This window comes from Macrosteles quadrilineatus, unplaced genomic scaffold, assembly GCF_028750875.1.
Source record: "Macrosteles quadrilineatus isolate MER2022 unplaced genomic scaffold, UCM_ALF_1.0 Scaffold_7__1_contigs__length_78375512, whole genome shotgun sequence".
Taxonomy (NCBI): domain Eukaryota; kingdom Metazoa; phylum Arthropoda; class Insecta; order Hemiptera; family Cicadellidae; genus Macrosteles; species Macrosteles quadrilineatus.
Window position 1 is genome coordinate 16,445,489 of NW_026542600.1, and position 10,468 is coordinate 16,455,956.

Here is a 10,468-nt window from a genome sequence, read left to right on the forward strand (position 1 = left end):
ACCGTACACCATACAATAGATCTCATACGTCATAACTTTACATACCATACACCATACACATACTATTATTTATATTGTGATGTGATTTTAACATAACTACTAAAATATTTTTAAAGGGCTGGTTTGTATAAAGCAATTCTGATAATAACAATTAATTGAAAAATAACCATGATTTTTTATAAAGCTAACCAATTGAACAATAATTGATGGCAGTTAATAAAAAGTTGTTACATAAATATAATATATTAGGGTAATGGATGTAAAACGTAGTTTCTGTGTGAGGGTGTGTGAAAGTTTCGCTATATCTGAGTACAGATTTCATTTGATGGATAGAATATTATACTTAAAATATAATAAAACGTTGACCGGTGTATTTCTATCAACCATCTAATTTAGAAAGGTTGTTTAACCATCACATCGGGGTTTTTTTTATAAAATGAATGGGCTATAGATTCAAGTTGAATCTAGGATGAACCAATAATTAGTTAATCTTCAAAGCACTTCAATAAAAACCTATCAACTCATTGAACTGCAAAAACAACTGATTAGTCTAATATAAGAATTAGCCGATTATGTAACCTCGAAGTGACCGCTGTGTTATCATTAGCTACTGCCACTTTACCGAGCAAACGCGAAACGGAATAATATTCAGTTGTAACTATTGGAATGATGACATTATGTTTGTGTTTAAACTTAACTCTTATGTAGCCTATGGTGAATCGAAGGAGGATGTGCCAGTCGCGACAAAATATATAGCCAACTGCATCTTAATTTCAAAGGTAACAAATTTATTTTGTACTAACATATCAATATCTAAGAGAATTACGATTTCTAATACAGGTTGCTGAGTACATAGACATGATTGAAGTTTGAATTTTTTTCTATAAATAATAAATAAGCCATATACATTTTTAATGTTCACTTGTGATTAATTTATTTAAATAGTCTCTTAATTCATATTGAATTAATATTCCTGGTAATACATTATTAATTATTATTACAAGATATTGCTGTTTAGGACATTCATTGGCTTTTAATACAAATACTTATATTTTGTAAACAGTTGCCAACACTGACTGTATACTAAAATTAGCTACCTAGGGTTAGAAGGGAGGTGTCCTAACCCTAGGAACCATTATTAACATCATGACCAACAACAATTTTTTGTCGCCTATGGTCAGGATTTTACCGTTATGATTAACACTACTTTTTAACCAAATCATTTGCACAAGATGGACATACTAGTGTGAAACTAAGTCACCCAAATTTTAGTACATAACATGACTCAAAACTAGGTCCTAAGCTGTGGAAATTGAGGGAAACATGAAATTTTATAGTAATTAGGCTAACCCTCTCATCTGCCAAGGACTTATATATCTTTGAGTCAAAATAGGCGATTCTCCACATAGTGTATATTTAAAAGGAACCTTCGGATAAGTAAACCCCCTTAAGAGGTAATAATAAACATTCCTTAAACCATGCATGGAATATGATAAATAAATCTTAATAAGGTCACAGTATGATAATAAATAATTCTTAACGAATAGCCCATTGATGCAATTAATTATTTAAAAAGTGATACAAGGAATGACGATGAGTCCGTCACAGTTATACCTGGGTTAAAGGTGGGAAAGTCATATTTAGTCATGTATAAGGTGATGGTGGACTCATTGTACTAGGTACTGTTATATAACTCACTTCATACAATGAATGGTGTTTATAATAGTATAGACCTTTAAGGTATACCCTAAAACTTATTGATTATTATAAAAAATAAAACTTACGTTATAATTGTAATAATTTATTTAATTTCTTTTTCTAAAAAAAATCATCATTCTCCTTAAAGCATTTATTGTTGTAATCCTGTTTCATGTTTTAGGGAATTGATTGATATTTTCACCATTTTAAAAATTTATTTGATATTAAATACAACTTTTTGGTCTGTAACTCAATTATGGATATAAAATAGAATTATTTGTCACTATATATCAATCTGTTTGGATGCTTAATATAGTAAAAATCTCGTCACTTATTTACGTCAATATGTAATGCAATGGTATGAGGTATACACAAGCAGATTTTAATTCTAATTTAGTTTTGGTTTTGCCACCGAAAATAAAAATGAGTGAATTCAAACTTTAAGTTTGACTATTTCTAAATAATATTTACTTTAAAAAAATCATATTAAGTTAATAAAGCCACTTAAATATTTAACAATAGCATATTTATCCAACAAAATAGTTTTATATATTTATACAAAAGCTATAGCTTAATTATTGCATTCACAATTTTTCACAAAACTATTTTTGTTTTATTTATCACAAACTTGTGATAAATGGTGTGTCTTGGAACCTAAGATATAATTAATTCTTAACAAAAATTAAATATATGCCTAGTTCATACCAATTAAATTAAGTGGTTTTATAAAATATATTACTAAATACATACACACTATTTCTTATATCCATTTGATTTATCATTAATACATGATGAAAAACTATTTTAAAACTCTCAAAATAATAAGTTATGTTCAAACCTTAACCAAATCCAAATAAGCATAAAATCACTTCAATGTTTATTAGTATGATTTATATTTGCAACAAATCAGTTTCATATATGTATACAAAATAACTGATTCCTACATTCAATATTCTTCAAATATTATTTTATTTTATTCAAAACCAAATTAACTACATATAATGGTAAAAAACTTAATATTTACTAGAGTCCACCCTGTGGTTGAAAACATGACCAAAATTATGTACTGTGAAATTTTTTCTATTTTCACCCATGCTGTTAAAATAACATGTAATTGGAAATACTTTCATTTTTTTAAATTTTCTGTTTATATTTTGTATTTTGTTACCAGCATGACAACCTATAAGGCCATGTAAATAAAAAAAAATTAAACTCATTTTTGAGCTTATTTTTAGCTTATTTTAATTTATAAAGGGATTCTGCACATCTATGGTACAGGCAAATATCTTTTTAACAGTATGTGTAGATTTTCCCTGCGATGCACAGGAATTGAGAAAAAAGGTTTTAAACAAACATGCTTGTATATTATCGAATTAGCTCCATGTTAAATCTCGATAAAAAGTTGTAATTTCATTTTTGGTCCAATTGTCATAAAATTCTCAAAATACAAATAAAACCTGAACATATAGGACCAATGTCTTTTATTTTGGCACAACCCGCGTATTATTCAGTCCAGTAGTATGGTCAGACTAGCTGTCATAAGTTTTGCAACAGTTTTCGATATAAAAGATTGCGGGTAAAAAAATAATGTGACCAAGCAATTACACTTTGAAATATTTAACAATTTTACAATTAGGTTTAGTAGGTTACTTGATAGGCTAGTACCATATAAAATTAAGCAATATGCTATAGTCTTATTGGTGATAAGTCTTTAGTCTTAAACTGTGTTATTTAATTAATGTTTTATTTTTATTTTATAACAGGATATTTGTTTTATTCATTCAAATAAAAGAGCTTTTTGATGGAATTGTATTTTATTTTATAATTTTTAATTGGATATTGTATAAACTTATTTTGTATTTTTTAGAACAAAAAGGATAATACTAACGTCAGCAGCCATAGGCGAACTATTGAGAGGGGAAGAGAGAAATATCTGAACATATACAAAAAGTTTCATCATAAGTATTGGTAAACATTTCTCCTACAATTATTATTACAACAATTATTAATAATATGTGTTTCGTGAACTGTGTTATATGTTTTGTAAATTGTGACAACCACTTCTGTGGGCAATGTTGAGACCTGACAATGACAGCGACTGAAGATGCATTGTAATTAATGCGAAACGCGTCTCGCAGGAGATAGAATTTTGGACACCTTAGGCTACCAAAAAGGTAAAACTACTGCATTAACTAATGTAGACTTCCCGTCTATATGGACCAGCTGTTACAATTTTTTTATTAAAAAAGAACGTAGTTGTGTGAGCCAGTCACAGAATGCGCTAGTGGATAAAGTTTTATTTTATACCTTTTTTTTTTGCTGACCAGGTTGATTGGTCATAACAGTTTGCTATAACTCATCATAAGTCATTCCCTAAGTTTGTCTTGGTAAAACGATCGTGTAATCGGCAGAATTTAGTAATTTATGTCAACGCAATCTGTATGTGGCTCACATCAACTACGACGATTTTGATAAAAGAATCTGGCTACAAATATAACATGGGGGATGGAATGTCTAGTTGTATTAATATTCAAAGCTAATGTTAATTAAACTTCTTGAGTGTATTCCTTATATTCGATTTGGGAAAAATTATCTTTATAAAATCAAGGTCTTCAAAAGCCAGTTTTTGTTACCAATTAAATTAGTTACCAGTTATATCAACTATCAGCTTCATAATTCTGATTATAAATAATCATAATTTACAGTTTATTTAAAACTCAACCATTTGTTATTGATCATATAACTGGTTAATTTTATATTATAAATAATTTAATTTTCACCTTTTATTAATAACAGATAATTATATTTTAATAGTTGTGTTCATATATTTTGTATGATATTATACCTAATAGATACTATGGTCATTGAACATCAAATTCCTACAGCAGGTTTTCGCTTGGCAATGAAGCAAAAAGTCTTTTACATAATGAAGAAGTATTGAGTACAAGTACTCGATTCCTGGACCAAGTTGTTAACTAAAACAAGAGGCTCAGACACCAAAGTCTCAAATACAAGCTTAAAACCTGGTACCCCTAAGATTTACCAATCAATAAGAATTAGGAAACCCATTAAAAGGATGAGTTATTAAGCTTTCTAATAAGTGAGTATATAGTCTTTCTAATTACTAATTATTAGAGCGTTTGGTTACTTTTTTAACAACTCACAATTATTTTTAACTTTTACAGCTCCAAGCCATGAATTTAGAAGATGGGTGAGAATAAAAAAAATTGTATAACACAACCTTAAAATTGAGTTTTAATTATAAGTTTGCATCACCTCTAACTAACCATTTATAACAATATGCTATATTTTTCTATCACACTCATTTGCTTATAATAGTGTATTTTCTATTCTTAAGGTTTTATATCTTTTGAAGTTGAGTAAATTTGAGTAAATTTCAAACCATAGATTACACTCTGCACTTTCTGTTTTGCCGTAAACATCGTAGTGGTGACTGGCGTCAGGCGTGCGAGTCATAATGTTGGCGACTTATAAATTTAAATGGTTGTAACTTTAAAACCAAGTAAATTTATAAAAATCACAAAAATATCTTTAAGAGTTTTAGAAAAAAAATCCAATTTTTCATTTATGATTGTTTCAAATATCCTTACACGTGGCTAATTTCAAAATTCACACGATCGCATGGGACGCAGAGGTCTATCCACAATTCCGAATTTGTTTTTAACACAAACTAGAGACTGCCACCGTCCTACATACCAAATTTCAACTCAATAGCTCAAATAATTACGGAGATGTTTTGCGTCGAGCAAAGATCAATAGTTACGTCCAGCTCAAAAAATGTCCCAGAGGAATTAAAGTTATATTACCAAATATATTATATATGGAAACCTTTTCTATGCAATCTAAAAAAAAATTCGCATTTTATCTCTATCTCTTACCGTTTCCAAGATACAAGTGATTTAAGAGTTTTGGTGGTAAAATAAAATTACATATTTAAGTATATGTTTTAAGTTGAAAAAAGTGCAGTTTTTAAAAAGATTTAAGTCTCAAAAATAGTTCTAAGAACCTAATTGTTTTTACTCACCCAGGTTATCACGTTTTAAATTGATGGAAACGGTACCCGTGATTGGAGTTCAGAGTACACTACTGAGCGATTGTCACGAATAAGTTGGATATACGTTCTACATGTAGTTCAACTTCAAAGTTTATTCTTCATCAATCATTATGTAGGAAAGGCTAACGCCAAGTACAATTACTATTTTGTTTCCTGTCATTTCAAGTTGTGAATGTTTTTCATTGTAAAGTGGCTATGTTATTGGGAAATAAATAAATACAGTTAATTTGAAAAGTGTTTTGTCTTAAACTGTGTTATTTAATTAATTGTTTTATTTTTATTAACAGGATATTTGTTTTATTCCTTCAAATAAAAGAGCTTTTTGATGGAATTGTTTTTATTTTATAATTTTTTATTGGATATTGTATAAACCTATTTTGTATTTTTTAGAACAAAAAGGATAATACTAACGTCAGCAGCCATTGGCAAACTATTAAGAGGGGAAGAGAGAAGTATCTTAATATATATAAAAAGTTGCATCGTAAGTATTGGTGTTTTATCAAATATTGGTGTGTGCAATCAATTATGGATTTCAAATATAATTATTTGTCACTATATATTTTATGTTGTTCATTTTGACTCTTGGTCGGAATATATTAATGATAAAGTAAAATGATTACCTTAACCAACCACAGTTGCTGGTATGACAATTAGTTTCGTTCCTTAGAACTTCGTCAGGCCATTGTATGCAACCACATCATCAATGTATTAATACATTGTGGTATGTCATTGTGATTTTTTTAAACACTGTAAAAATCACAATAGTAAAAACTAGTCAGGTTGATCAAATTATTAAATTGAATAGAAAGTGATAAAACTGGTTAAAACTGTAAAGGCTGGCCAGCACTGTCTTATCACTGTCACTGACTGAATCATAAGGTGTCGTCATCTCTCCAGTGCCACCTGTATTTCAGTTTGTCTTGTTCTTCTAATTATTTACTTCTTTGATTTGTAGCTTGTCAATATATGTATCAAATATAATTTTTGACTGGAAAGAAGTCTGATCATTTAACATACCAATTGACGAGACCATAACTATCATTCATAACAATTTGAAACAACAAAATAAATTAAACATAAAAGATATTGATGAAATCACAGATCTTTTAAAGTTTGTTCTACCCCAGAACTATTTAGAATTCGAGAAAAAATTTTATATTCAGAAAGAAGGACTAGCAATGGGCAATCCATTATCAGGCCTCATAGCTGACATTTTCCTCAATCACATTGAAAATGCACATATACTCACGACCGACAATCGAACACTTGCTAAAATATCAACTTACCACCGATATGTTGACAATATTTTCGACATTGTAGATGGTAATAGATTACAGGCTCAGTCAATATTATCTCAACTCAATAGCATCCATAACAACCTCAAGTTCACTTTAGAATGAGAAGAAAGCCAGGCAATCAACGTTCTAGATATTACAATCAAGAAATCAAACAACAATTTTCACTTTGAAATATACCGAAAGCCAACTGCAACAGATCACACAATTCATAAAACATCAAACCACCCTTGGTTACACAAACTTGCAGCATATAACTCCATGGTCCATAGACTATTATCATACCATTTGTACCAAGAAGCTTATAATACGGAATACTTCACTATTAAGCATAACGCCAGAGTAAACGGTTACAAAACTCAAATGGATTCCATAATACCAAAGAAAAAGCAGAACATGAATATCAGCAAAGAAAAGTCAGAAAAGAAATACATTAAAATACAATACTATGGAAAAATAATACGCTATCACCAAAATATTTAATAGAAACAATACGACTGTCGCACATTCCGTAAACAACACACTTAAAAGTTTTTCCACGCCAAACCTGTCGCCGTAAACAACTATGAAAAATCAGGCATCTATAGAATTAACTGCTACGACTGTCCAAAGTACAACATCGGCCAAACCGGAAGATCTTTCAAAAGAAGATTTAAAGAACATATACCTAAAAGATCACAACATCAGCAATTCAGTTATATCGGAATCACACAACTACACATCTATTGATAAGATCATGAAAATAGTTGAAGTAGTACCAAACAGTTTTAAGCTCGATTTTAAAGAAGAATTCACCATCTACAAAGCTAAAAAAACTCGACCCATTTAATATTTTAAATGATCAGACTTCTTTCCAGTCAAATATTATATTTCACACATTTATTGACAAGCTAAAGATAAAAGAAGTATTAAATTAGAAGAACAAAACAAACTGAAATACAGGTGGCACTGGAGATATGAAGACACCTTATGATTCAGTCAGTTTTATTTAGTCAGTGACAGTGAAGACAGTGCTGGCCAGCCTGTACAGTTTTAACCAGTTTTATCACTTTCTATTCCATTTAATAATTTGATCAACATGACTAAAATGGGATAAACAAGCAAACTACATCTTAAAATATTCTCTTAGAATAACATGGGGATTTTAAATTTACAATTGTTAATATTCTACTTTACCAATAAACATACAAAAACATTTTCATATGCTAAATTATTTGTTTGTTGACGCCCTTTAACCCCCCGTAAAACCCCATTCCCATGATCGGATCATGCAGGTTCGCGAACTCATTCAAGTTTATCCCACCTTACACCTTTAACCCGAATTCCATCAAAATCGGACTATATTTGAAGGAATTTTGTTTTTGGCCTCTCGGGAAGTAAATCGGTCCTGGCCTGGCCCTAGGTCTTACAGTGCTACTTCCCCATAGGGAAATTCGCTAAAACCTACCGTCCGATACTTCCGGTGGCCAATGGTATATAAGGGACGCCATTTTTGTTTCTTGTCATTCGCCTATTGGGTCCTATGATGATTGTAGTGTCCGATTGAAATCGATCATCACTTACCATCTTTTATATGTATTTACCGTCTTGTGAGAAAACAGTATAAGTGTAAATACATTATATAAGTGTTATTTGACGTTTCTTTTGTTATTTCAGGTCACTTATTTACGTCAATATGTAATGCAATTGTATGAGACATATATACAAGCTGATTTTCGTTTTAATTAAGTTTTGCTTTTGCTGCATACAAAATGGGTGTGTTAAAATTTTAAGTTTAGCTATTTAGAAATATACTGATGTAAGGGAAATGTTTATTAAATTTAAATTATTTTAATTCACAGAATATATAATGTATATAGCATATCATGATCAATGGTTGATTAGTTATACTAAATTACACTTCACCTTATCGGCAGAACTGCAAGGTAATTGACAGCTGTCAATTAACTAAAGTTAATTTTGTAATGAGCTGATTCCTCAATCTTTCTTAGTTGGCTGATTCCCATTAAAAATTGTACAAACTCGTGAAATAGTAAGTAGAAAACATTTTAATTTTAAGAAAACTGATTTCTGTGCTTTATATTGCAAATAATATTGTTTGCCATGTTTTTATCTATGATTGTATGTAGTCTTTTGGTTGTATGTCAGTTATTAACCTTGAAATTGTCAAAGATTAAATATTCAACTTCCATGTCACATTTGGATGATAAAGCACATGTTCTGACAATACCGGGTGTCCGAAAAAGAACTTAAAATTTTAAAGGCAAATACTGATACCAAATAAGAGACTATGTTTAATGTTTCATATATGTATTTAAAGCTTAAATGCTTAAGTTTTATTAGCGCTGGATACTCGTTTCGACGATCGGTGGATTGGCATGGAAGGAAGGGTCCATCCAATGGCCTCCTAGGAGTCCAGATATGACTTCTCTGGACTTTTTCCTTTTGGGCGCAGTAAAGAACCATGTCTACTCGGTACAGGTTCGAGATCTGAATCACCTCCGACAGAGAATAGTCACATGTGTTGGTGCAACATCCTCTGAAGTACTGACCAATACCTGGGAAAAGGTCAAATTTTGCTTAGATTTATGCCGGGCCACTAATGGTGCTCATATCGAGTTATACAAAGTTTATAATGAAACTTGAGAATTAAAGCTTTAAATACATATATAAAACATTAAACATAGTCTCTTATTTGGTATCAGTATTCGCCTTTAAAATGTTTCAGTTCTTTTTCTGACACCCGGTATTTCATTAATTATAAAATCACTTTTAATTACAGTAATTATGTTTGCCTCAATTACGTGTAAAATAGTATTACTTTAGTTTACCTGTTATTTTTTTGTAATTGTTACAGATGAGTTCAAGTCTTAGGTAGGCCTACAAATTGTTCAAGTACTTGGAACAATCATAGTGCTGGAACTGGGAATTACAGCCTTTTTAAGCCAGGTGAATCATAGGAATTTTAGCAAGTAAGACTGTTGCCTTACCTAGTTACTGAAATATTAGAGTTAATATTTATAAAGGAAGGTTATAAAGGGTTTCCATTATTTTAGAAGAATAAACTTATAATTTGTTATTACGATGAATTGGAGTAATTTGTCCAGGATCCTACCATCTTAGGGAAATCACCAAATGACAGGCTATCACAGCTAGCCCTATCTTAGCTGCCACTATAGCGTTGAGAAATAATAATATTCTAAATCAAATCTTGCATTTGCCTACCTACTCTCCGGTGATTGGCATATACAGGGGTACTGGGTAGTGTATAGAAATAATGTTTACTTTTTTAAAATTCATATTAGGTAAGTTAATAAAACCTCTTAAATATTTAATAATATCATATTTATCCAACAAAATGGTTTTACATGTTTATACATTAACTCCGCAAAAAGAGCTT

General features: G+C 30.2%; 1 long non-coding RNA gene across 1 annotated transcript; it reads left to right on the plus strand.

Annotated features, from left to right (window-relative positions):
* Positions 1-632: 632 nt before the first annotated feature.
* On the plus strand, positions 633-10,157 carry LOC128999144 (uncharacterized). The gene is made up of 5 exons (XR_008491238.1): positions 633-779; positions 3,566-3,872; positions 4,587-4,798; positions 6,164-6,254; positions 9,926-10,157. It is a non-coding gene; the product is annotated as an uncharacterized LOC128999144 (long non-coding RNA).
* The last annotated feature ends 311 nt before the right edge of the window (positions 10,158-10,468 follow it).